This window comes from Agrilus planipennis, unplaced genomic scaffold (genome assembly GCF_000699045.2).
Source record: "Agrilus planipennis isolate EAB-ADULT unplaced genomic scaffold, Apla_2.0 scaffold133, whole genome shotgun sequence".
In the NCBI taxonomy this organism is placed as follows: domain Eukaryota; kingdom Metazoa; phylum Arthropoda; class Insecta; order Coleoptera; family Buprestidae; genus Agrilus; species Agrilus planipennis.
The window spans coordinates 230,723-256,141 of NW_020439039.1; the positions used below are offsets into that span (position 1 = coordinate 230,723).

The 25,419-nt window shown below is 34.1% G+C and overlaps 1 protein-coding gene and 1 pseudogene across 1 annotated transcript in view; one reads left to right on the plus strand and one right to left on the minus strand.

Annotated features, from left to right (window-relative positions):
• LOC108738819 (alpha-2C adrenergic receptor) overlaps positions 1-25,419 on the plus strand; it is a 292,551-nt gene that overhangs the window by 168,901 nt on the left and 98,231 nt on the right. The window lies entirely within an intron of this gene.
• LOC108738826 lies at positions 5,000-6,332 on the minus strand (annotated as a pseudogene).

Here is a 25,419-nt window from a genome sequence, read left to right on the forward strand (position 1 = left end):
CATACGTAATCCTAAAATGTAGCATCGTACTACAGATGGCGTTTACCGCGCCATTTGTGGTATTTTCTAAAACGCGCTGTTAAGACAGCAGGTAAAAGTTGGTCTGTACTCTGTCAGAGCTGCCTGCGACGTGCTGATGAGATCCAAAAAGATCGAAATCGCGATCCGCGTCTGGCAGTTTCGACAGAATACAGATCACTTCGAATTATTTTATTTAGTATCCTCATCATTCGGCTGTAACACCACATTTCGAATGCTTCTAACCTCTTTTCCACTGCGCCCACCGTCCATGTTTCGCACCCGTACAGCGCCGCTCTTCAAACGTATACCTTCAACAATCGTTTTCGAATTTCTAAATTAACCGTTCGCGAGAATAAAAGTGACTCGACCCCATCCTGACTTATCTGACTTCCTTGATACTTAAACTCAGGCGCTTCTTCTATTTTTATGTCTCTTATCTTTATATTCGCATTTTCCCCTACTTTTTCTTCCCTTGCATACTAGTAGTTATTTTTGTTATACTTACATACATACATATGTATTTAATTTTTTTCTATTGCTTTTTAAGCTTTAACGAAAGTCATTGAACTTAAGGGAGTGTTTCACACACGCAAATGTGTGAAGTTTGTCCCCGTCTCATTGCCTAATGTTTTCATATGTCAAGAGGGAGAATGTAGATTTGACGACGCCCATGAATATTAATACAACAATAGATATATACCGTATTGTGAGGAACAACTGTATCTAACCATTGTAGCAATATAAATTATTTATACTGTCACAAATAATCAACCAGTGTAGTCAATAGACAGTAGTTGTTTCGTTGATATATAATATCTATTTATGGTGATCACTGAAACTATGATAGTGCTGAAATTGAGCATGTTTTGAATAAAAATTCGAACACAATTTAAGTCTATTAATTTTATAACAATGAACAATTGATAAATTGGAGCTTTGCAGTTCGATATTGTATCTGTAGATACAAATGATATCTCAAATGAGGAAGGTGCTTTTTTGTAATTCTGGTCTGAAATTTACAATTAAGTTTTCATCCTGATTTTTCATAAATAAACATTTTTTTAATTTACAATTAGTACTTTTCCATTTAAACAATTTTGTTCTGAATTAGGATGATGCGAGAGTCTAATGGCTATTTTAGTTACGAAAATAACGTTAGCTAAACGTGTAAGTAGAATCTTCTGAAGTAAGTGTGTTATAAATATAAAAAAAAATATTTAACAATAACTTTATAGTTATATTGTTATTTCTTAACTTTCCAATTAGACATATGAGAGTAATGTGAAATTCTTTGTCTGGGTGCATGGTTCAACTTGCGTGTTCGTTATTAAAATGGATTAACTTTAATATCATGCGGTCATAAAATTCTTCGTTTTGAATAGATTAACCCCTAAGGAAATTGATCCTAAGTTACTACTAATCAAATAATTCATAGTAATACAGTCAAAAACAGTTTCTAAGAGTGTGTCACATATTCCTGTTCACGAATTAAATACAAGTTATTTTGCCACAAGTGAAAACTGCGCAACTTTGTTAGTTGCTTAGCCGTAATATTTAAATATGCCGAGTTTTGTGGGTTGGTTTCTACATGCAGTATCAACTATAGTTTCTATTCTATTTTCCTATTTTTTTTTTTTGATACAATGTTAATTTTCTATGTAGTTTTTAAACGTAAAAAGTTTTTATGTTAGTTGTAACTATTTATTTAATTTATTATTTTATTATTTACAGAAAAAGAATCATTGACATTAAAGTCTTTATGAAGCCTTTCACTAAAAGGTGAAACGTTGGTGTAGGTATAATAAATAAATCGTTTTTTGTCCACATTCTGGATTTGATTTTGACATTATCAAAATAAGCGAAAGAGGTGTTAATTAATTTATAGAGTAATGTGTATTGCATGATTTTCATAATTTTACAAGATTTTTTGAATTTTTTTGTTTTAGTTCACGTACTGTCTCCATTCGTGTAAGTATTTTTAAGTAGGATGTACTGTCGACCTTACATTGTTATTTGTTTAAATTGTCTTGTTAACAATATGCCATCCTTTCCGAACGAAGTAATTAAAATTAATCGCTGTTTGGAAGATTGCAATGTACGTAAAAAGTTATTGTCCGCATATACGTATGGGTCCACAGCAGTAAAATAATAAACTAATCCCATCTGCAAAATCTAGTATTGGCAAGAATTATGAGATCAGATTGCGGCTGACCCCGAGGGAAATAATTTCAAATGAGAGAACGCAACGCAAGCAACGGAAAGCAAAAATTAAATATCTGTAGTCTGCATTTGCCTCGTAAAACGATAGAAGTAGATTACCACATATTAATATTTATTAGACTTTTCATAAAAGTGATGCGAATTTTTAAGTAGATCCATCACAGCGATTATTGATGTGGTTACTATTTTTTGCGATATGCTAATGTTTATCATCATATTTATAAGGTCGTCAGTCCTAAGACTGGTTGGACACGTACCTCCATTCTTTCCTATCCTGAGCTAATCTTCGCATTTCCCTAAAACTAGAACAACCCATATGCTTAACTATTTGCGAACAGTAATCTAACCTAGGCCTACCTATACCCCTCCTAACTCCTGTTTCTGCCTCTAATATGTCTCTGACTAGACCTTCATGCCTGAGAAGGTGTCCTACCAAGATATCTCGCCTATTTTTTATTGACTTCCATAGAGTTCTCTGTTCTCCTATTCTTTCTAATACCTCTTCATTTCTAACCTTTTCTATCCACGTTATCCTCATCAATCGCCTATAACACTACATTTCGAACGTTTCTAACCTTTTCTTTTCCGCCGCGCCCACTGTCCATGTTTCGCACCCGTACAATGCCGTGCTCCAAACATACACCTTTAACAACCCTTTTCGAATTTCTAAATTAACCGTTCGCGAGCATAGAAGTGACTTCTTTTTATTAAAGGCGACACGACCCTGCGCTATCGTCTGCTTTATATCCCTACTACTCCTTCCGTCCTGACTTATCTGACTTCCTAGATATTTAAAATCATCCACTTCTTCTAATTTTTCGTCTCCTATCTTTATATTCGCTCTTTCCCTACTTTTTCTTCCCTTGCTAATGTTATGGGCAATATATTAGACGTTCGTTGTTACGAGGTCAGTTTTTGAGTATTTTACCGAAATCACAATTGAATAAAGTTTGGACGGTGAAATGATACATTTATATTCACAATGAACGTAAATGTCCTGTTTTAAATCGAGCATTCGTAATGTCTCACTGCTTGGCAGAGTTGCAAAATTTTACTTGTGAAATCGGGTTTCGAAAGCTTCAACTTCGATGAAAATTCCAATATTAAAGTTTTATATTATGGTTTGAATACATTTCCGGACATCCTTCGCTTGTGATCTATACGTAATAACATTTCACTCGGTTAACGGAAATCAGTAACGTACACACAGGGGAGGCCACAGGTATTAAACAGCTACCCCCGAGATATATTCAAATAAACAGAATTTTGTTGGACCTACAAAAATGCAAAATAATAACTTGAAGCGGATAAGAATTTTATTATTGGTATCATGTGGTCGTTAATGACTTCGTGGAACATACTTTAAATAAAATTAAAATATCGAAAATTATACTCTTTGATAATGTTGTAAAAGCCGAAACAAATTTATTAGAATATACGACAATTTTGTGAAACATACCAAGTGTTTCCTTTTCGATATTATAGAATTTTGTTAAATATTCCTATGATTCTGAAAACAAGCACTATGATGTAGGATGATGATAACGAGTAACGATGGTACTATGGGTAACTAATGAGACAAGCCGAAAATCAATTATCTCTACAGTGCTTTCCTTGCGATTATCTTTAAGTAATTTTTCCAATTCATGTGGATAATTCGTTGTTTCTTTATGACACCTTCTAATATATAAATACTATTTTTCCTTCATTTTGTTATCTATTCTGCGTACTTGATAAAAATCATTTTTCAATCATCAAATGGTCGTCAGATCTAAGACCTTCACATTTTCCTGTCCTGAGCTAATCTTCATATTTCTCTAAATCTTGAACATCCCACATTGTAAACAATTTGTGAACAGTAACCTAATCTCTACAGTAATCTAACTTCTACTCCTCTTAGTTCCCGTTTTTGCTTCTAATAACCCGAGTCAAAAAATTGGGACTCATTTTGTCCTCATTTGATCTCAATAGAATTTTTAGGGATATTTCAAACTACAAGACTCAAAAGTCTCATTTTACAAGCGGTTTTCCCGTATCAGGACAAAATGAGACTTTTGAGGAGTAAAGATTATTTAGGAAACCTCATTTTGTCTTCAAAAAGTCTCATTCTTTTCTTGTTGAGGTTAAATTGAGGACTATTGCCATAGGATTGCAGACATTGAGAATAAAATGAGACTTTTTAGAATCCAATGTGATGAGTCTTATGAAAACTTATTGAGGTATCTGAGATTAAAAACGTCTAAATGAGGAAAAAATGAGTCTAAATAGTTCATTTGAGGATAAAATGAGTCCCAATTTTTCGACTCGGGAAGTCTCTAACTAACCCTTCAAGTCTGAGAAGGTGTCTTATCAACTTATATCACTTATTTCTTATTAACTTCCACAATGACCTCTGTTCTCCTATCCTTTCTAATATCTCCACATTTCTATCCAGGTATCTTCATCTTTTAACAGTTTCTTTTCCGCCGCGTCCTCCCTCCTATCGCACTCGTACAACACCGTGCTCTAGATGTACACCTTTATTAATCTTTTCCGAATTTCTAAATTAACCGTTCGTCAGATATTATGTCACATAATACTGTCTATATTATTTAAATGACTCTTGTTTTCGTCAACTCATCGGTTGACCCCTTCAAGCGAAACTATAAGTGTGAACATCACTAAAAAATACGAACAAGATAATAAATTCACTACCTGAATAATTACAAACAACCTACACTATAATTAATTAGTGCAAATTGTATGATTATTTTTGTTTAATATATTTAAAAAAGTAATTGTATATACAAAGCGTATTTTTGATTGCCAAAATACAATAAAAATTGAACGAACTACATCTAACAATATGTGATTGTAGATGTCACGTTTTTTCTAATCATTCTTGAGAATTTTTCTTCATAATGATCAGTGGGCTTCAGGTATGTATGTAAGTATGAGTATAATAAAAATAAATTAACTTCCTTCTTTTGAAAAAAAAGAATCACTTCTTTTTGGCAGGAGCTGCCCTTTGTGGGGTTGCGGGTCTTGCTTGGCTCTGATTACCTGGATATTGGTACTTCGTCTTTTTCTCTGACGGTTTGAGAATTTGAAAAGAACACATCAACGTTTCGTCAACCGTCATCATTGCACCAGCATTGTCGAATTCTCCACAATAATTCGGTGCGGAAAATAACGTGACTAGTTGACGTTTAGCAAAGAACTCGTATCCATCTTCAACAACTTGATGAGCTCGGCATATCAAGTCCAAGTCGTGCCTGTTTAAGAATTTTGCTACAACATCGGGTCCAAAGGTAAAAGAAACTCCCCTATCATTTTCACCCCAGCCTTGAATATCTTTGTCTGGATCAGACCAGAGAAGGTCACACAGTAGTCCAGTGTCTGGCACGTCAGTGGGTCTCATGATTCTTCTAATTTGCTCCATTCCTTGGAGATCTGGACTTAGACCACCATGACAACAAAATATCTTTTCGTCAATAATGGCAGCGATTGGAAGACAGTTAAAGCAATCCGTAAATGTTTTCCATAGCTTTATATTAAAACGTCTCTTACATTCATCGTAGAATCCATAGATTCGATTGATCGAGGCGCACTCGTGGTTTCCCCGAAGGAGGAAGAAGTTTTCCGGATATTTGATCTTGTACGCCAAGAGGAGACATATCGTTTCTAAGGATTGTTTTCCGCGATCTACATAATCACCTAGAAAGAGATAGTTGGCTTCCGGAGGGAAGCCGCCGTATTCAAACAAACGTAACAAATCGGTATACTGTCCATGGATATCGCCGCAAATCTTAAGTGGGGCTTCGAGCTCGAGTAAAATTGGTTGTTGTAAGAATAATTCTCTCGATTTTAAACAAAGAGATCGTACTTCAGCTTCTGTCATCTGCACTGACTTTCCCGGCCGATATCCTCTCACTTCTAATAATCGTGAGATTAAATTGTCAACGTTTAATTCAGAATCCGCCATTCTACACTTATTTCCTACTTACTTTACACTATATATTACGAAAAGTAATCAGCAACGATTCTCAACTGCAACGTACAGTTTCTCGTTTAGAACTGACAATGACAGAAAACGTAAAACCTTCGACGAGCATAATGTTAGTAAAGCCCACTTTGTGTAGAAACGCTTTTCTGAAATTAACTAATATATTTGTTCATTTATTTTACTGTGACAGTCGTTTCTATAGAACGTGTACCTACTTCAATCAACGTATTAACTCGAGTAGATACTTAAAGCTTCAAATATACAAAAGGAGGACGAAATAAAAAAAAGGAGAATATAATGAAAAATCATAGTATCACTTTTCAAAGCAACTTAATAAAGTTCTGAAATACACAGGGAATTAAAAAACTAAAGGTACAAATATGTGTAAGTTAATAAGAAAGAGGCGAGATAGATTGGTAGGACACCTTCTCAGGCATGAAGGGCTAGTCAGAGACATACCACAGGCGGAAACAGGAGTTATGAGGGGTAGAGGTAGACCCAGAACTACCCTTCACAAATAGTTAAGGATGTGGCATGTTCTAGTTTTAGGGAAATGCGAAAATTATCTAGGGATAGCCTACAATAACCATTTCTTATCCTTTACTTTTTACGAGAAATAACGGCTTATTTATGAAACGACTTTAAGCAATACAGCATTAATCCTTATCATGTAATTTAAATGAATATTTACAATGCAGACACATAGCGGTTGCGGCGCTACCTATAGCACTTTATGATTAGCGGCGATTGCACGCGTTTATCGGAGCTCTCTAGCGAGGAAAATAACAACTATTACCCGTGAAAAGCCGGGACGGGTCGCTAGTTTTTTATAAACTGGAATCCGGAGAAAACTTAAGTTTTCTGGAGTCTCCGAACCAAAACTGGAGAATCGGTAACCCTACCCTACCATTGTATATTTAACCCCACTGGCATGTTTTGGATTCAAATAAAAAATAATATCCGAAGGAATAATACAAATCCGAAATTTACCTGTGCAACAGTAGATTTAATAAAAGGAGAAATACAATAAATTTCGTCCTAGCACAGGAATGACTGTCTTCTGTAGTAGATATAGAGAATGCATATAGTCTCGTTACAGTTCGGGGAAATAGGTTACTTCTTCGAATAGTAAGTTATCAGATAAAAGTTAAATATATAGGGTTGTTCGGAAAGTCATTTCGTTTTTTTCCCGACAGAGGATTTAATTGTATTCTTTTGCACCCAACTTCACATTTAAGCCGTATAATTTTTATATGCTTTGAAAGCTCATATAGCAAGGCTTGTGTGTGAAAAATTCCAATTAATTCTACGCAAATACGCGATAAGCAGCATTTTCGACATATCTTACTGTTTTACTACAGAAAGGGTAAAAATGCTGTTCAAGCCAGAAAGAAATTGACTGATGTGTATGGAGAAGGTGTGTTGACAGTACGCCAGTGCCAGAACTGGTTCGCTAAATTTCGATCCGGCAATTTTGATGTCGAAGATGCACCACGTTCGGGAAGGCCGGTTGAAGCTGATAAAGACGCGATAAAGGCATTAGTTGATGTGAACCGGCGAATAACAACACGTGAGATCGGATTGAGGTTAAATTTATCAAATTCAACAGTTTATGACCACTTGAAAGGCCTAGGATTATCCTCGAAGCTCGATGTATGGGTTCCCCACGTTCTCACAGAGAGAAATTTGTGTCGCCACATTGACGTCTGCGATTCGCTTCTCAAACGTCACGAAAATGATCCGTTTTTGAAGCGCATCATCACTGGGGACGAAAAATGGGTTGTATACAAACGCAAGAGGTCATTGAGCAAAAAAAATGAACCGGCTCAAACCATTTCCAAAGCTGATATTCACCATTTTTTTTGAGCTTTTACCGGATAACACAACGATTAATTCGGAAGTCTACTGTCATCAGCTGGACAAACTGAATGATGCACTTCAACAGAAAAGGTCAGAACTAATCAACAGGAAAGGTGTGGTGTTTCACCAAGACAACGCGAGACCTCACACAAGTTTGGTCATTTTTTAGACGGTAAAACCTTCACCTCAAATGAGGAGGTCAGAAACCTCCTCGATCAGTTTTTTGCCAGCAAAGACCAAAAATTTTATGAGCGTGGAATTATGCTACTACCAGAAAGATGGCAAAAGGTGTTTTACCAGAACAGTCAATATGTAATTTAATAAAGTATTTGTTTATTATACGAAAACTGTCTTTCATTTCCACAAAAAGAAACGAAATGACTTTCCGAACAACCCTATACTTAAGTGAGTCAATTCGTTAGGTTTGAGGGCTCTCCTGTCAATAAAATTTTACAAAATGAATAAATTTAAATACCAATTAAGTCACAGACCACATGACAAAGTAAAGAAAATATAAAATTCTAAGAGTAAAAGATAGTCAAACAATTTAACGAAACATTTCAAAGTAAATGTGTTGTTATTAAGTACGTAGTGCAGCATGCAAAAAGATAATTTAATTTTTCCAATTTTGAACTTGATGCTTCTGGGAAAACTGATTGCTTTTAAATACATGAACGTACTTAGTAAGTACCCGTATGCACATAAACGTGAATTTAAGCGAAAGCTTTCAAATCGAATCTAGGTCGAGTCTAGTGGACCCGGCGGCAGCGTTCTCCCAGTTTTGGCACGGTTTCAATAATTTCAGTTTTAGACGAAATGCGCAGCAGGTGGCTACGATTGCGATAAGCTACATTAGGCAGTTAGTAAAGTATAAAAAAGGCCTGTCATTAAACGCCTGCTTCCGTAAACGCTTAAATATTCAAAAATTATAATAGCACACAGTCCCTTGGAAAAGTTGACATAAAAATGAAACTAAAAATCAATTAACTTTATTTTTATATTCTACAAGAGTTACGGTGTTTTTTATGGTACCAAGTGTTTTAACGGATTAAAAATAAATGTCGGAAGTTTTTAATCTATCTTTTATTTAAGAATGTACTAAAAAAAGTTAAATAAAAATTCAAAAAATAATAAAAGCTTGAGATGTACAACCAAGAAAGGCAACTACGGAGAACTTAAGTACCATGGCTGCTTACCTTACACTACTATACAAGCGTTTATGGTCTCTTTAAATACCTACACTTTTACTTTTATACTTTTTAGTTAGAAAGTTGTCTATTTAGAACGAACACTTGTCTATTAGTCTCCATAAACATTCTTTAAACTTCTGTTAATATTATGATGTATCATTTTTTGAACAGTCCAGTGCCAACGTTTAAATAAATTTGATCGATACGCAAGGGAAGGTGTTATAAATTTTTATCAAGCGTTTTCAAAAACCAAAAACTTACTTAGGTTTGCTAATAGATTAATAGATCAACACAAATTTTTATTCTTTCTAAAATATTTTTAAAACTAAGGACCTAAGCTAAAACGTCGCAAACATATTCCCAATTAGAATTTTGAAGGGGTGCAGATAGGGTCCCTAAATGAGTAGCCGCACTACCTCTTGTGGGCCCCATGAGGTTGCCCCCTAGAGCAAGGAAGGGGCATATAATGCCTTAACGCATTTACGCATCATCAGGAATGCCATAATACTTTAAATTGCAATCGTTTTACTGTTGTTCGACTTGATGCGTCATGTTTTAGTTGTCTTGTAATGACAATATCAGGAAGTACACTTATTGGTTCGTTGCAAATGTAAAATATTCCATTGAAACGACATAATTGGGCAAGGGGATTATTACGTTTTAGTTTTTTTTATTTTACCGAGAGTATTTACAAGCGAATTTCCTTCATCGAACGCCCATTAGGTAGATTTAATTGTAAGTTTATACATGTGTTAAGCTTTGCCCCTTAAGACCCATATGTAGAACCAATAAGGTAATCCTCATTTTAGTATCACCACTTCTTTTTGGTGGGATTCTAGTCTACGAGCCCGACTTAAGTAAAATCTATAAAATTTCAGACGAACCCTCGTCCCACCACAAAATCCTACTTATTAATTTTTGAAATTTCATATGGCGTTTGCAGACGGTAATTCTAGTATGAATTAGTGCAGAAGGGTTAATTATCACATTTTAATTGGTCTGTTTGTAGTAGTACCTATAAACATGGATTAATGGATATTCGCGAGATATATTAGGTTTGAATGCAAGCTTACATAAAATATTATTTATGGCGTTTACCTTGGCACAAACGATTGAACAGGAGAACAACGGTAATTAATTGTTCTCCATATTTGATTAATAGTGCATATGACAAAGTAATTTCTCTAACGGGTAATAAGTAGCAAGCATCTATCATAATTAAATCAAAATCCAACTATTTCACATTTCGATTCTTTTCGTTCATTTATGAAATGTTATTAACCCTGCATCCAATTTGTAAGATTGTATAATATATGCAGATAAGTGAGGTATGAGAACCCCTATTTGATTCTAAAACGTTTACTTTACAAGAAACACTGAGATTTAAAATCTAAAAAGCTAAATGTATTAAGGTGTTGGAATCAAAAGATATTGATATTGGAACTAATAACAGAAAACAATTTATTGACCAATACCAACATCAACATTGGTCACTTTTCTGTCTCAGTCGACTAAAACAGTGGACTATTCAAAAGCTCGCAGACTAATTCAAAATTAGAATAGTTCGCAATAAAACTATCGCATTTACTTTCTTCTTTCACCTTACTAACTAGACTAAAGTGGATGTTGACAAAACCCCTACTACGTTGTAGGGAATATCGTAAACATAGAAAGAGATGTCAGGTAGGAATTGCAGTGGACAATAATAAAGAAAAGGGAATAACGTTATACCAGTTAATGTGTAACAGAAAGAGATGCAGACAAGCAGAATTTGAGCATCGGACTTTAAAGAAAGTTCAACATTCTCAGAAATTCAGGAAAGTAATGATGCTCGTTTAATGACACAATTGCAACCAGGTGATCCTGATCTTTTGCGTACCTAAACAACCTCTAACCGCTGCACTGCTTACTATTATTCGGTTATCTTTTTTCAATTTCTTTGTACTACTCATAAACCATTTCCTAATTAACAAGGGTGTGTATAAAACGCAGCAAATGACTGCAGTCCCAAGTGGAAACAAGAAGAAAGATATATCCATTCTCACAGATAATTTATTGAGGACTTTACCGATTTTAATCGTCCCTACTATATCGATCATGTCGCGCGTATTTTGAAGAGTTATATGCAATTTTTGCTGCTTGGAGTTTGGAATTTGTCACATGCTACATGTCAGGGTTAAACTAAAATCAAATATTAATATTCTTAATTATCAAAAACAGAGGGTAGGTATTTTCAAATAGACGTTTTCAAAGCAAAATATGATACCTACATCAAACACTTAAAAGATATAACTATTTTAATTTTACACTACAAATCATAATTAAGTTTTACAAAAGATGCCTTAGCCAGTAGGTATCGTGACTAAGGACTTCAAGACCTGCCAAAAGAAATACAGTGTAAACTCTTTATAACGTCACTCGATTTAACGACAAACTCCTTAAAACGTCGAAATTGCTTGACTGGTTGGTTTACATTGTTTTCTATACAATATTACACTCTATATAGCGTCGCGCTCACTCTATTTAACAACAACAATGCGGCATTATAAATCATTGAGCAGTACTTTCTAAGTTGCCGAAATAGATAAGAACTGCAGCTGTGTACGTTGTTGAAGAAGACGATCCTGTCCCTCCACCAAGCATCAAACAAGCACTTGATGCAGCGAAACTATTAAAAAAATACTTTTTATATAATCAAATTGATCCAGCAGTATCTCAAGATATGAGTAAGATACGTAACAAAATACAATTAAAATATTGGAGCAGCAAAAAACATCAGACGAAGATAACAGGCTATACGCAATGTATGAATAATAATGTTCGTGTGCAAAATGTGTACTATATTAGTAAATGCACATTATTATAGAATAGTAAAATAATATCTTTTATTTCACTCCATTTAACGACCACTCTTTATAACGCCGAAAAATGTTCAGTCCCTTAAGTGTCGTTATATTGAGTTTACACTGTATATGTATGAGCAGTTTTGAGCAGTTACCAATTTTCTTCGTAATTTTTACCTAACATCCAATTAGCAATAGATACTTCGACTACCACGTCTAAATTATTAACGATAATGTAAAGTAATAGTCGCAACCAAAAGGTAGCTATAATTTAAACAAAATAAGGATTTCTTCAAATGTTGTCTAGTTTAAATTTTAAAATCAACACTACGTTAATGTTGTTATCATAAAATTGAAAGGCTTTTCCTTTTTAAATGTTAATTCGTTTTTTCTATGTAAATTTGTCAACTATTGAAGTTTTACAGAATGAAATACAAAAAAGAACGGTAATTTCTGAATTTGGTCTTGAATTATTTTCATTGTACATTTACAAACCCATAATAACATTAATGGCGTCAGTGTTGGGGTAACTGTAAACCGTACTTAATTCTCTAACTATTATATTGTTTAAACAGTTGGGCTATATTCAGAGAGCTTTACAGAAACCAACTTAAAGATAATGCAGCCCTTCTAAATATATAATACTAATGAATGTCTTTTCATTATCCATTTAGAACATAAAGGCTTCCAGCAAACTTTTTCGTTTCACCCTAAATTATCGCTTGATAAAACCCGATAATTTAGGGCGAAACGTAGGCAGTTATTTTTACAAAATGAAGAGATTTTGTCTCATTTTGGATTTAAGTAATTATATTCATTTACTTTATTTCACCCTATACGGTCCCAACTGTTTCAAATAATAATTTATAAATAACACATGACATGTAAACGATTGCCAGATTAAAATATTCATTAGGTTTATGAAAGTAATTATACAAAAGAAGTTGCGGAGTTACGTTTTAGAAATCAATAAATATCAGTTACAGGATTTTCCTTTTTTTCCAACTAAATCGTTGAACGTTTGGTAAATATTTGGTGGGTAATTGTCATTTAGAGAAAAGTTTTCTTATCAACGTGGTTATTGATTAACTAAAGTAAATAAAGGGTCTACGATTGTATATGTCTATTTCTTAGGGATAACCCACAATAATCATTTTTTATCCTTTACTTTTTATGGGAAATAATGACTTATTTACGAAGCGATTTTAGGCAATACAGCATTAACTCTTATCCAATTAAGTACCTTAAATACATTGTGCATTTAATATAGATCAATATGGCCCTTTACAGCATGTTATTTAAATGAATATTTTCGAAGATATTACAGACTTAAAATGCAGGGACGTAGAGGTTGCGGCGGTACCGACCGGGAGGCTGGTTTGTATTGTCTAATGACAAAAAAACTGTGAATGTTGTATATAAAGACATTCTGTAGTATATTTAGTATGTTCTTTGAAGATTTCCCCTTCTCGATAATAATCTAAGCAAAACAAAAATATACATATTTAATATGAGCATTGCACCCGTGCGAAGCTGGGGCTGGTCGCTAGTAAAGAATAATTAAAAAGACATTATTTCTACATATTAACCCGCCTCTAGCGAGCAGGTACATTTTAATAACTCCACTCTGTCATAACCAAACAATGACGTCACCAATGCATATACATCTCCAAACCTAACCTAACAATGACGTTACCAATGCATATACATCTCTAAAGATCCTGCACTATTATTAGCTATTTTATATATCATAGGTCATCGGAGACGTGGCGGCTAAACTAGACTACTACCCCTTTATGTTTCAGTATAACACTGCACATATATTTTATTACGTATTTTTATTATTATAATATATGCAGTCGGTGGAAGTTTAGAATTTACTCGGTAAATTTTCCAGGCTATTTATCACGTTATTTTTATTGCCAATTTATTTCTCGTGAATTTTTAGTATCGCAAGTTTAGCGAGAACGGGAAGCGTTGGGTACGAAACGGGAAGAACTCTATCTATACACAGATGCATTCGCCAGTGTAGGTAGGTGTATGTAACCACGTGTATGCATGTGTGAGCTAGTGGTAGGTAATAAGGTCCATAAAACAGGGGTTATTGAATATCGTTTATTCTCGCGTAGAAGAGAAGCGGCATGGCGTAGTTGCCGGTGCGATCCTACTTATTTTCCTGGGGGCTTAACTTGTTCCAAGTGGCTATTAATCTCTACGGAGACGCTGGGGTGCAGTAATAATTTATCTGCAATTTACGCGGATTGCTGCTGCTTACTGTGATTCTGTTACGCGCTCAAGCTATTTGAACAACGTTTTCAAACATTTCCAGGATATAAATACCGATTTTGGAACGAACTCATCAACATTGTACGTACGTACATAATGTTTATACATATGTACGTGTGTACGGGCTCTTTAATTTAGCTTACAGGGAAATTACCCCACAGCGACGTCGGGCGGGGAATTAGAACCTCACTCTACCCACTAACAGTTCTGTCTCGAACACAATTTATGGGTACAAGCGAACGTCTCTGATTCGGTTCACTTGCTGCCTACGTCAGTTTAGCAAAGACCAGCGGATAATTTATTAGCCTAGACCCTTGGCGAATTGCGGCTCAATATCAGGATTTTAAACAACTTTTTAATCTAATTATTATTAACATACGCTAAATATATCTACGCAAGAGAATACGTACCTACTCTTAAGGCAAAATATTTCGACTATATAGAACGATTTCATTATTTAGGGTTCCGTGCCTCAAAAGAGAAGGAGGAACCCACATCGGATCACTTCGTTGTCCGTCTGTCTGTCCGCCAAAACCCTTTTTCTCAGGGACGCGTGGAGGGATCAAGTAGAAATTCATATCAAATACTCAAGTCTGCAATCTCCTGAAGTTGTGAAAAAATGAACTTTTAAGTCAACGCAATGAAAAGATACAGCTGTTTATGGAGCATATTTCGACACTCACATTGGAATCAAAACGTACAGGGTACTAGGGACTTACAATCATGAAGTTCAGCAAGAAGCAAAGCCTTGTAGCACAACTAAGGGAAAAAATTCGATAACAGTAAATTTGTAGTTTGATCACAAAAAAATATTTTTTAATTGTGATATTGTACTTATACTTTTTGGGGACCAATTTGAAACATACTCGGAAAAAGCGGGAAAATTCTTCGAAGCTCAATTGCCATTAGGCACATGGGAAATTTGTAGTATTTTGGGGACCAATTTTTGGGAGATTACAATTTTCTAATGTTATACGTAAATTTTATTGCATTTTTTAAATAAACTTATTTTAAAGCTATTGTCTATCATTTATCACATCTTAAGATTCGTTCACAGCGTACCATGCATTCCGATATCAATGAATGTGCAATACCTGTCGACATTGTTTGGACGCATGGGTATCATAACATATCTGTTATGTAATCGGATTATCAGGAGGGCTGTCCTATACTATGAAATTATTATAGGAAGTGGAACAATCCATGTCCATATATACATAAATTAATAATTAATTTTTGACGTGACAACGTCTTATAATTCGATGGAGCCGGCTGCACGCACGAAAAAACATGACTCATGCGGCGTTACCTCGCTCTGAGGCGTTCCATTTAAGGCTTGAAGTGCAAGCGAGAGCGCGGAACGACCGACAAAGAAGCACAATCGGCCTCCGCGTTCGGCAGCGTTCGACATCTGTTTCTCTCCTACTTGAGTGAGCGATGCGTCCGCGTGGACAACTACTATACAATAATACATTTCCATTTACCTCCTTCTCTATATCCATACAAAATATCTATCAAACAAATAAAATTAAAATTTTCTTTTGAAAAATGAAACCATTCCATCAGTATTTTCTTATGACGTTGTCACGTTCGACTATCTCAGTAAACCGACTTTACAGACAGCCGATTTTTTATTATTATTATTTCCCGGTCTTCTCAGTTTTTACTAGTCAACTTTGAGCAAGACGGGCTAATGCCAAAGAATCTCACTTACATCTTTTGAGATACAATATCGGAACCAATGTTTTATTCTTAAATTTTATAGAGCTAACAGTACTTCTTGCCCTGAAATATATATAATATATAAAAACTTCCCTTCTAATTTAACCTGTTGTTTTATTTGGAAAGGGGTAATATCAATATTGTTAAGAAACCTGCGTACTATTCCGCATGTATGAAGGATTACTGATTTCTGTGGACTTATTATAGCAGTTTCAACTCGGCTAGGCTAACATGGTAATGTTTTAGGTATAACGCCTATTGATGATATTATTATTGGAATAATTCGAATTGTGTTCTGATTGCACAGATCTATTATTTCATCAAACAAAGGAATATATTTTTAAAGTTTATCAATATGTTTTTGTTTAAGATTTTAAGTGCAGTAATATCTATTAATTAGATTGTTTTAGTTTCTTTGATGGTCAATGTGATGTCAGGTCTATTATGATTAACTGTTTTGTCTGTAATTATGTCTCTATTCCTATAAAGCTTGGTTGAGTTGTTTCTAATACATTTTGGTTTGTATTTATAGTACAGCTCTAACTAATCTATGAGTTTAAACTTTTTGACTAACAGCGAGTGTATCTATTTAGCAACATTATTATGTCTGTTGGTGTATTATCGACTGGATAAAAATTAGCAAGCCCCAGTGATATGGTTAATTGTTTCGCGAGATGTGTTGCATGCTCGGCATGTGTTCGATGCAATTGTGAGATTTTTAATAATAAATTTTTCGTGTTTTTTTTTTTTCTTATCTTCATTTTATGTTCACAACAGAAAGAAGTGTTTTCAAAAGGTAAATCTGTACTGTAGGTACTTTCGAATATCGTTACCACTAATTTAATTGGTAATAATTCTTCAGGTTTTAAACATAACCTCCTCTTTGGATAATTAAAGTTACAAAAAATTATTAACTTAATAGCATTTGTAAAACTTACCCTCGGCAAGATACTTTGTATGTCGATTTTGATTTCAGTCTCATAGATGTGTTGATCTTTTTACTAAGATCTGTAAGAGAAAATGTAATTAGAACTGAACATACACGTTATTGGGGTAGCACAAAAAACCTTTTAGCTTATTATGGTTTAAAAACTCTCTTAAAAAATCAGCAGAATCAAAAACTTTTTTAGAGGTCGCTGATTTAAAATTGACGAAATAGTAAAAAAATCAATTAATCTTGCTACAGGCTAATCTATATCTACATAAAAAATTAATTAACTTCCCAACGTTTCATTATAAAATGTATTTAAAGTGAAAAAAATCACTCTGAATATTGATAAATAATTGAAAATCACTCACAAACATCATGTGTTGATACAAAATTTCTTAAGCGACCTTCAAGAATTGATATTTCGATCTAAAATTTTTAAAGGGGCTATGTAAATTTTTACAAGGAACACCTCCAAAAAATGTTTACTTAATTCTGATAATTTTTTAAACAAATCCTTAACATATTTTAAAGTAATAGATTTTAATATGAGATCGAAAACACAAAAAAGTTGTTTATTTGGGCAACCCTAAAAGAAATACATAGATATGCATAATATAGATAATATTAACGACATATATATTATATAAATGTTTCGTGAATAAATTAAAAAGTGGACGTTTATTAGTTATTATGCTTACTTGTGAGTAAAAAGTTTTCTTAGATACCTAGTCTCATGATATAAGATGAATCGATAAGTAAAACTTCTGCAGAAAAAATGTTCATGCATATACAATCAGTCATTTCGTCGGCACTCATTAGATAAACGAATATCATATACCTTATAATGGGAATTTAAGCTAGTTTAAGATTTATTATTTCATAATTAAGAAATATTTCTGAAAACTGCTGAGAGTACCTTTATTATCATTACATTATCACAAATTACCGATTGAAAGTACGAAATGCTTACCGTTTATATGTCCATGTTAATATTATAACTTCCTGAAAGTTCGCGATGGTTGTCGCGCCGCGGTAATCACGTCGTATTTCCACCATTATTCATATTTACTTAACAACAAGAGAAAAACAAACCACTTAACTCACTTTGTCAAGAAATAACAAGATTTTCAATTATTTAACAATAATTCTAAAACGTCTCCTCACATGTATTTAGCAGCAAAAAAAGGTAATTTCTTGCCGAAAGTATACCACATGCACATGTCAATTTTCGTGTACTTTACGAGCTTATGACCTACGCCACGAGAAAACGCGTTGAGGAATAAAAGGAGCTGCGCGGTGTCTTCGGGCAAGCTTCGGCGTAATTCGGATTGATAAATCCAATACCGACCATGAAATAATATCGAGCCGTTCCGAGGAAAACCGATTAATTTATTATAAAGACGTAAATAAAAGGATTGAACTGTAAACAAGTGAAACATCAGGTAACGTACAATACACACGTGGCTATTGTTTTCAACGAATAGCAAAGAAGTGAAAGTAAGAAAATGGACGAAACATAAGAATAGAAATAATAAATAGGTAATGACAACTTATTTTTGGGTAATGATTGAATAATAAAAGTAAGTAGTCCCACGTGGAGCTAGGTATTATATAAGTCAAACTTTTTTTATGAATTCTCAACACGCTTCTAAAGATAATTAAGGCTGAAGTATTCTAAATGAGTCTGAACCCGAAAAAAATCCCTGAACGTAGGTAATTGTTTCCAGTAAAGTATTCGAATGTAAATCTTGGAAATGAGAACATTAAGAAAAAATGAACCAATATAAATGCGTTAAAACTCTGTTATCAGAAAGGGAAAGGGACACCCTTCAAAATGTATTTCTTTTTTACCATTACCCTTTTAGTGCAATAATTTAATTATTCATTTATAGGTAGTAGATAATTATCAACGGAAAATTAACTTTTAAAATAGTTTTAGTTGATGTAAGTATTCAGGTGATTATATTTTTTAAGGAATTCGTAAAATGTTGATAAAATCTATCTCTGAATAACATTTAGGGGTGCTTTTCGCCAGGATAATATCCGAAGTTGCTTAAGCGAAGACAACAATATACGTCGCCTCAAATGTGAATTAACGCTCAAATATTTGCCTTCCTTGCCCTCTTCTTCGTCCTAATTTGACCAACTTTGTAGAACTGTTTGTCTTCTACTTGACTTAGGAAGTTCACTTTACCAGATTAGTTTGATAATCTAAATTTCCTTCATGGATCGGGGGGCAAGTAGCTAACATGACAAATATAATACTGGCATTTAAATTAATGAATTCAGTCATGCATGAAATTATTAGGTATCTACCAAATCTTACTTTTTGTAAGACAACGCGAGGTTGTAGAGTAAATCATTTAAATTACATATGAACATACAGGGTTACAGGAAATTCGAAATATTCTTAGAGGGGCTAAAGTAGTTCCCTGACCGATAACTGTTACTTTTTGAATTAATTAAATATTTATGCTTTTTTCTTTAAATACCTATTTTTCACAAAAAAATACGTAAAGTTACAGTTAATTTAGAAATTCGAAAAAGATTGTTAGTTGTATGTTTGGAGCACGGCGCTGTACGGATGCGAAACATGGACAGTGCTCGCGACAGAAAAGAAAAGGTTAGATGCGTTCGAAATGTGGTGTTACAGGCGAATGATGAGGATACCGTGGATATAGAAGGTTAGAAATGAAGAGGTATTAGAAAGAATAAGAGAACAGAGGACTCTATGGATGTCAATAAGAAATAAGCGAGATAGGTTAGTAGGACACTTTCGTAGGAATGAAGGTCTAGTCAGAGACATATTAGAGGCAGAAACGGAAGTTAGGAGGAGTAGAGGTAGACCTAGATTTGATTACTGTTCGTAAATAGTTAAGGATATGGGTTGTTCTAGTTTTAGAGAAATGCGAAGATTGGACACGCAGTTAGTCCAACCAGTCAGACGACCTTATGATGATGAATAGTAAATTAAGTTCCTTAATTCACTAGCTAATATGGCAGAATTTACAAAAAATTTTAATTAAGAAAAAAAAATAAGTCTGAACGTTATCTTTTTTTATTGGAAAGAAACGAAAATTGACATAATTTATTGAAATATAATAAGATCCTATTGGGGTCCGTTAAATGGGAGGAGCCTAAAAACTTGGCACCGATTAGGGAAAATTTGTCGTAGTTCCTATAGTGTACCGTGCAATTTCCAAATTTTTAAATTACGATAAAATGATAAGTATTGACACAATATGTGATTGGGCTGACACAAAGCCTCGGAAAGGAAATTTCGTTGAAGGTGAGCGTGTTTTTAATGCCAATCACATTATAAAATTCGGAAATAACAAATCCGGAAGCTAGCCTTCAAATTCCGTCAAGTTTACTGCCTACTTTTTACAAACTTCGGATTTAAAAAGTGATTCACGTTATATAATTGGTGAGGTGATTCTGGGTGATTTAAGCAATATCATATCAATGACTTGCACGTGCAAAGCCGATTTAAGAGAACGTTGCAAACACATTATTGCAACTTTGTTGTATTGCAGCAGGTAGGTTCTTAACCTCAAAATACTTATATCGTATCATTAGAATTGTGTTAAATCAATTACACAGGAATAAATAATTTCTCACTTTATAATTTTAGTATGATTCTAGTTTTAAATATTAAGGTTATGGCTGATGGTAAATACTTGCTGAAATATAATCATGTGCATTAAAATGACGTGAACAAATCTTTATTCCGGAATTCACTTCTTTGATACCTACTGCTTTCATCCAAGCTTCTATTAGTTTACTGTTTTCTCTAATTTTCCGAATATATTTTTTACATATATAAAACGGTTAGTTTTTATTGGAAAGTAGTTAATGTAGGTGAAGAGTGAAGATCTATGTCTGAACTGCTATTGCAGCTTTTCACTGAACATATTAACTTTTTATTTGATTTAACTTTAGAAGAAAACTTCGTCGACTCCATCATCAAAAAAATTTTTACTTTTTTAACGTGTTTTATTATTTTAATAAACAATTTTACAATTTGCGTGCACAGTTCCTATGCAAATTTTTCCCTCATTCGAATTATAAAATTTTGCCACCAGATGGTGTATGCCCATTAGACGGATCCCAATAACCTCTTTTTTTAGTTTCATAATATATTAGCGGCCTCCATTTTCCATTACAGTATATACTTAATTTTCATGTTTATGTTTACGTAAACCTTGACGAGCTATAGTTTCAAATTAACGTTGAAGAAGATGTCCTCTATTGCTCATTAATTCTGCGCGGTGTATTATTGCAGTATATAAAAAGGTCACATCAGTCGGAATATCAAATAAAGAATTTTTGTCATCCTTGCCTGGCGGTGCTACTAATCCTGAAAAATATTACAGCGTTTACTCTTTCAAATAAAGCCCGTAGTTGCAAGCAGTCGGTTGATTTGATCTCTACCCATTTCGAGAGTGTGACAAGAGTAATTATCGCACTTTATTCATGTCGAAAATTCGGTCGTGCAGTTACTTCTCTGGCAATATTTCATTTGACTAAAGCGAACGTATGCATTGGTCATCTCATAATGCACAAACACTATCGGACACACTCGAATTTCAGTTGAGAGCAAAATGAAAATTGATCCTTGTAATTGGATATCTGAATTTACCGCAACGATTTAACCGGTTGCTAATACCCAGGACATTAGTAGATTTAGGAAATATATAGATGCATAACATACTTTCATATTTATCGAATTCGAAATACTGAAGTTTAAAAATGTAATTTCCCTACCTATTATAAAAAAAAAAAAAATAAAACTTTTGGGTGTTTCATTTTCAGCCACCTTTCAGGAATCGTAGGAATGGGTGGATGATAGTTCGGATGACAAGCATGAGACAAATGAAATGAAGAAAGAAGAGAACGAAAGATTATTATTTACCGGAGATAAAAATGGTCAGTCTCTCAGAGTCTCTGAAAGCGAGACTCGAGTCTTCGTCTCTCATCGAGTCTCTCTAGTGTCGCTGAGAAAGATTGTCAAAAAAACTGTTTAGCGTCGAGTTGCTCATAGAGAGATCATCATTTCGTATCCAGTCTCTGAACTAAAGACTCGAATCTCTCAGTAAGTGGTGTCTCGAAAGGCATGGTTAAAAGTTTCTAAGTTCAACATATTTCAGAGATCCCAGTCTATCAACGAGAGACTCGAGTCTCTCAATTTTTCAGTTTTATTCATTCAGTCTCTCTGTGAAAGACTCGAATCTCTGAATTAACAATTTTATCGTTCGAGACTCTCATACAGAGATTGTGAGAGACCCATAAAAACACCTAGACAATATAACTGAGAGACTGCGAAAGACTGTGAGAGACGCTCTCAGAGACGATGAAAGATTCTGAGAGACTGGAGAGAGACTGAAAATTTTTGTCTAGAGTATCTGTGGAAAATTACCGCCCCAGCATTTGCTTAAGTGATCCAATGAAACCAGAAAAAAACTGTTCCATTCTTGGTATTGATATTGGTCTTGCTGATATAGTCTCGGTCTTGGTCTTGGTCCCTCTGATGCAGTCTCGGTCTTGATTTTGATCTATATTTTACTATTATTTATTTATATTTACGTAGGTGCTAAAACCTAGTAAAGCAAAATGAAAATTTGAAATACTAAAAATGTTTTGTTCCAAGAAAAGAAGACGTTAAAGTTGCTTCAAATAATTTAGCTGATAAATCCACGGGAAATAATAATTTTCTCCCAGGTAGATTCATGGGTTGAATTGATATACAAAACTCAACCAAATACTTCAAAAATTCGTAACAAGATAGTTGGCTGAAATAATGATAAGAATTATTGATCGTTAATGTCACTGAAACCTGTTTCCCTTCCCTCTTGTGACAAAATTCAGTCAGGGGAATTATAACAAATACGTTGTACCAAGTACTGACTTTTAGTACCCCTGTTTTCAATTCTGCTGAGCATTGTCCCACATGTTCTTTTATAGGGTTGTTCAGAAAGTCATTTCGTTTTTTTTTGTGGAAATGAAAGACAGTTTTCGTATAATAAACAAATACTTTATTAAATTATATATTGACCGTTCTGGTCCAACACCTTTTGCCATCTTTCTGGTAATAGCATAATTCCACGCTCATAAAATTTTTGGTCTTTGCTGGCAAAAAACTGATCGAGGAGGTTTTTGACCTCCTCATTTGAGGTGAAGGTTTTACCGTCTAAAAAATTTTGGAGTGACCGGAACAAATAATAATCCGATGGTGCCAGGTCTGGAGAATATGGTGGGTGTAGCATTGTATCCCATTCAAGCTGTAAAAGCTTTTGGCGAGTGACCAAACTTGTGTGAGGTCTCGCGTTGTCTTGGTGAAACACTACACCTTTCCTGTTGATTAGTTCTGACCTTTTCTGTTGAAGTGCATCATTCAGTTTGTCCAGCTGATGACAGTAGACTTCCGAATTAATCGTTGTGTTATCCGGTAAAAGCTCAAAAAAAACGATTCCTTTAAAATCCCACCAAACAGACAGCATCACCTTTTTTTGGTGAATATCGGCTTTGGAAATGGTTTGAGCCGGTTCATCTTTTTTGCTCCATGACCTCTTGCGTTTGACGTTGTTGTATACAACCCATTTTTCGTCCCCAGTGATGATGCGCTTCAAAAACGGATCATTTTCGTGACGTTTGAGAAGCGAATCGCAGACGTCAATGCGGCGACACAGATTTCTCTCTGTGAGAACATGGGGAACCCATACATCGAGCTTCGAGGATAATCCCAGGCCTTTCAAGTGGTCATAAACTGTTGAATTTGATAAATTTAACCTCAATCCGATCTCACGTGTTGTTATTCGCCGGTTCACATCAACTAATGCCTTTATCGCGTCTTTATCAGCTTCAACCGGCCTTCCCGAACGTGGTGCATCTTCGACATCAAAATTGCCGGATCGAAATTTAGCGAACCAGTTCTGGCACTGGCGTACTGTCAACACACCTTCTCCATACACATCAGTCAATTTCTTTCTGGCTTGAACAGCATTTTTACCCTTTCTGTAGTAAAACAGTAAGATATGTCGAAAATGCTGCTTATCGCTCTCCATATTTAAAAGGGCACCAACCAAAAACTACTGCGTAGAATTAATTGGAATTTTTCACACACAAGCCTTGCTATATGAGCTCTCAAAGCATATAAAAACTATACGGCTTAAATGTGAAGTTGGGTGCAAAAGAATACAATTAAATTTCTTTCCGAACAACCCGATATTTTACGCCTTTTTTCTTGTGTACTTATATTCATTTAGTTTTTATTGATTTTACTTATTCACTAATTTACTAATCAATGTAGCCAATACTCACTAATTTGCAGTGGTGTCATTACAATAGGTAACTGTGTAGAATAGTGAATATTGACTGAAAATTAGAAAAATCCACTGATTCATTTTCAAAGAGAAGGGTAACTGAAATTTATGTATGTATATTCTACTACATATACCCCATAGAGTACACGTTTTCAGTTCAATATACCAGTGCGTTGTTCTGATAGGCATATAAAAATTGGTAATGGACCTATGAGATGTTATTAATAGCTCCACTGAAAGCAAAAATAAAAAAGATAATTTGATTCTTTTAGTTGGATTTAGAGAAAAGTTAAGTACTACAAATCATTTTTCCAATAGTGCCTGCTGTCCCTTTCATTTTTAGTACGCGCCCACACTCGTAATAAACCTAGGAATTACTTCTTCATATGTCAAGAGCTTCTTAATGATGTTAGTAAGTGGTTATTTGTCAATATGAAAACGTCGTTACTGCATATAAAAAATTTAGTTTTCTTCCTTCGTTTCATTCGAGACTTCGTTTTGGATTGTTACACTCAGAATTTTTTGTTCAAACAAAACTGCGATAATGTCGTACCCTAAGAATTCATAGTAGGTACCTATCTTTATTATAAGCAATTTATATACCCATTTATGTATGTATGTAACTATGTAAATATATGAGGATATTTACCGATATCGTATTTTTTATCATTCGAAGAAAAGCATCGTGCCGCATTGATTGTTTTATGAACAGCTAAACTACCGTCCTTCAGGTATAAATTGGAAAATTTGCATAAAAAAATAGATTCTTTGTTTTATCTTTCCCAATGATATATTAAGATATATGGGGTGAAATTATTTATTATTAATTATTTAATTCCACCGAGGTTTCGCCTTCCGATCTAAGGTTCTTTCAGGGTAGATTACTTGGTTAATAAATCATATCAGGAGGCATTGGAATTTTCCGTTTTCGTGTAAAATCACCCAAGAACCTATTTGTTAGTTTAGATCAAAAATTTATACACAAAATCACATTTAAAATTTAAGCTTATAAACATGAATTTAAAATAATAAATGGTAA